The 4,410-nt window shown below is 35.2% G+C and overlaps 1 long non-coding RNA gene across 1 annotated transcript; it reads right to left on the bottom strand.

The window, feature by feature from the left end:
- Positions 1–2,169: 2,169 nt before the first annotated feature.
- On the bottom strand, positions 2,170–3,625 carry LOC141621383 (uncharacterized). Its single transcript, XR_012532276.1, has 3 exons — positions 3,233–3,625; positions 2,486–2,645; positions 2,170–2,273 (listed from the first exon to the last, which is right to left on the bottom strand). It is a non-coding gene; the product is annotated as an uncharacterized LOC141621383 (long non-coding RNA).
- Between the last annotated feature and the right edge of the window lie 785 nt (positions 3,626–4,410).

The following is a 4,410-nucleotide window of genomic DNA, read 5'->3' as shown; positions in this document are numbered from 1 at the left end:
AATTCATTTCAACTTCCGAGGATCTCCCAGTAGCCAATGACCGGCAGGGTTGACCGTGGGGAGTGCGGACTCGTGTTTTCAAGCCCATTTCAAATCCTACCCTAATCCTAGTGGAAACTATATATACCCCCTCCTTAAACCCCTTGTACACACTACCCTAGATCTCAGAATATTTCCCTTTCCAAGTTAAAAACTTTATTAATCATTTTGTTAATCATTCTCTAATTAGATAAGTTCTTGAATTAAGTTAGCAATAGAATTTGGGTTGTAAGAAGATTGAAGGTTTCTCCTTCTTTATTATTCTATCCTAATTCATCTTTGCTATTGAGTTGGTATTGTTTCTTTCCCTATTTTCATTAGTTTACATATTGCTTTTCCTTCTAGTTTGTTTAATTGTTTTTGTTAAAAATTGCATCCTTGTTGTTTGATTGTTGTTGCTTTCACTTTTGTTCATCTTTTCTTAGTTCATACTTGTTATTTCCACCCAAAGATTCTATCTTTGAGTTGTTTGTGTTAAAGATTGTGTCTTTTAGTATAATCTCCTTTCTTATTTGCTTGTTAACCATTTGTTTACATTTATCTCACCTCTTATAATTGCTACAATAATCATCATGCTTTCTCTCTATGTTATTTGTTCTTCCCCTCTTATTAGCATAATTATCCCCAATATGAGTGAGTAGATTTCCTTCTAGGGTTTAGGGGGAGTCTATATGGTTATTATGGGCATGATTGTATGATTATTTGGGTCTTTGGTAGATTGTTTATCTTTCTTGTTCATGCACACAAGGTGTTTGATTGATTGCATGAGTGAAAGCTTATGCCTTTTTTCATTATTGCTTAATTCCTCAATTGAATGAAAGTTTGTGGTGGTCTTGTTGTATGGTTAAGAGAAGTGTGATAATGAGAGTTAGTTGTCATCTTTAGGATAATCAAGACATTGATTTTGCATCTTAGGATAAACTCTTACCATAAACCCCTTAAATCATCATGTTTGCCCTTAAACCATCTAGATGAACCCGAAAGCCCTAGCCTTTAATCATTTGAATTCATCTTCACTAGATTGTTTGTTTGTTCGCTCTAGTAGTTAAAACCAAAACCCCTCCTTTCATTGTTGATTAAACTTGACTCTAAGTCGGACCTAGTAGAAACCCCCGCCGTCTTCTTGTTCGACCCCGACTAAATACTACATTTAATTGGGTTATAAATAGTTTTGGTAAAGCGATAAGACGACAAATTCCTTGTTATCAGTAGCTAAGGCATAATTACGGTGAACGTTAGCCTAAGAGTTAAGAGATCACACATAAGCATGGTTTGACACTACTACAAAACTTGTGATGGACATCGGACTTTTCGCTATATGGACATCGGATACACAACCGATGTAGAGTTTGGTCATGTCCATTGTGGATTAATGGACATCGGATTTTAAACCGATGTCCATTAAAATTGCACATCGGATTTTTAGGAAAACCGATGTCTATTTGATTAATGGACATCGGATTTTTAGGAAAACCGATGTCTATTTGATCAATGGACATAAGTTTTTTGCAAAAATCCGATGTCTATAAATATTATTTTTTATAAAAAAAAAAATCTTACTCAGTTGCCCATATTAGTCTACACATGATGACAATGCAAAATGATTCCATAATCAACAAAAAATATCTGTATATAATCAATCGGTTATCCAAAGCCAATTACAAAAAAATTTCATCTACTTAATGTGTCAAATTTACTTAAACGACTAACCTATACAAAAATATAAACTGATATGTAAACTGACTAATTGTTAAAAAAAAGCCGAAGAGACAAGACTACTTGGCCGCCTCAGATTTGCTCATCACCCATTGGGCATATTACCAAGAGAATATGGTTCAACACAACAAAGTTAACGAGAAAACAAAATATCAACATAGAAGATCCTATATAACTAACGAGACACATACATTACTGTATTTTAAGTATCACAACTACTAGCAATACACTCACCTGAATGTGCGGATCCTCAACAAGGTCGGGGCACATTTTTTCAATATGGATATAGATTTCTTTGGTTCAGCCATCTGTGACATAAAAAAAAATAGATAAAGCTCTTTCTGCCCTCACAGCAACATTAGTGATAGGTTTACAGTCTTGCCAAATGAGAAAAGAGAAGGGAAAAACCTTACAATTTAACCCAAGCCATCATAGCCCTTGTTAATGATGCCCTTTAGTGCAGTTCTTTCCAGTGCGTCAACAACTATCCGAGTCATTTTCTAAGGCTCTTGATTATACTGAACATTATCAAAACAACCGTAATTAAATGTCAAGTCTTTGTAAGATAAATAAAACAGCCAAAGAACCTTAGGAAGGGTTGATGCTAAATGGTTCGTATGTCTGATTGTCAATAAACACATACTAAATTCTTGCACATTACCACACTCCAACGATGGTGTCTGGTACTTGACAACATGCATAACATTTGCAGTTAGTGAGATAGGCTTACCAGGCTACCGAAACCAACATAAACGGGTTTTGGACCAGCATTAAACTATTCAACAAGCTTTTAAGGAATTTCATAGTCTGATGCAAGGTCGAGAAAGAAAAATCCAACTAAAAGGACCTTGGATCCCCAATCTACAAGCATAGTGCACAAATCTCATCACCTGTCATCAAAACAAAACCAATTCAACCAGAAAGCCAGCTAAATAGTTCGATAATATAAAACAATAAGCACATTAAAATTCACTCATGTAAAAGGATAGATGCTTCAAGTCGATTACAATAGTACAAATAAATTGGAATTGGGAAGTAAAAGTCATCACAAACCTGAACTGCTATATAAATAACAGATTAAAATGATTGCTCCCTGAAGAATTTGTAAGTTCTAAATATTGCAAACAGCATAATGGAGGGATTTCATTAAATTCGAGTAAGAATATTCACACGAGGCATAGGAATAGATAGAAATGAACTCTAGTTTAAATCTGTTTATAACCAGTTGATATGATCTAGATTAAGACAGAAAATGTGAAGGATAGAAATGCAGTTGTTCGATCCTAAAGATCGATAGGCTACCCCAATAATAAAATTGTAGTGAATAATTCACCTAGATTCCATTAAGACAAATAAGATAAATCTCATAAGTACATTCATAATTTTCATTCATTGATTATTAGAAACTAACTAATGCCCTTATATAGACTACTAATGACTTGGGGAATAAGACACAAGAGATAAGTGACTAAGCTACCCTTAGTCTCATTTCGGTGTGTATCAATACCGTCCCCTTTAAACGATCCTTGTCCTCAAGGACCAGGTTTGCCTCAACAAGACATTATCCCTTAGCTTGTATATCCGTAATTCAACAGGTTGATCTAGACAAGCATTAGAGCAAGTAGCTATGTGTAACCCACTAGGATCAAAGACAAAGATGGTGTCATTGAGACTTAAACTTAACCAATTCCCTGACTTGTCTTTCATCTCACCCTCACGGTTTATCTCATGGAACTCAATGCTCTGGTCTCGGTCACTTCCCTTCTCAAACATAACCACCATTTTCAATATGACGGGAATTTTGTAGATATGAATGAGAGAAACTGAGAAATGCTTGGTTTGATATAGGTTTGCTGGAGGTAGGAACTAGGAAGCTTGACAATTACACTTATATAGAAAAGTATCTCCTCGATTAAATAAGCGAAGACCTTATCTCTTCTTTTGAGGCAGGTTTCTGACAAGATTTGGGTTCCATCTCTATTCTCAAGTCAAGTGTTGCTATTATTAAAGAGCATGATGCTTCCATGTTGTGATGGTGGGAAGTATGTAATGAAACTACTACCTTTACCTGAGTTTCTACAGTTTGATCAGGATTCTTGTTTCCAAGGTGAAAGATATAATTAAGGGTTGCAAAAGACTATTTCTGCCCCAGTGTAAACCTGACAACTACTGTGCCAATTTGTGACTTGGACCACCCCTCATTTTTAATGTATAGAATACATAAAGATCTGGTTTGTGGTCTTAAATTTTTGGGGTTCACATCTAACCAGATCCTTGACATTGTTCTCAGGCCATTCCCATTTCTAACCAGATCCTTTAATGGTCTGCAACTCTGCATTGCCCATCACTTAGTCTCATTTCGGTGTGCGTCATTTTAGTGTAGCAATTACCCTATCAAAAAATAATTCATGTTCATCAACAAACCCCAAATTAACGATGTAACTCGGCTGCTAGACTATAATTGCAAAGCCAAATTGCCTTATCAACAAATAATTCATTTTCAATCCACCATAATTGTAAAGCCAACTCAATAACAGAAACTAAATTAAGATAATTAAACAAATAACTGAATATAAACATTTCATAAACCCTAACTATGAATGAAAGTCCAGCTAGTAAAATCAGGGGCGGCCAATAGAATTTCGTGGCCCTGTT

This window comes from Silene latifolia, chromosome X (assembly GCF_048544455.1).
Source record: "Silene latifolia isolate original U9 population chromosome X, ASM4854445v1, whole genome shotgun sequence".
In the NCBI taxonomy this organism is placed as follows: Eukaryota; Viridiplantae; Streptophyta; class Magnoliopsida; order Caryophyllales; family Caryophyllaceae; genus Silene; species Silene latifolia.
This window is presented reverse-complemented; position numbering and strand designations above follow the sequence as displayed.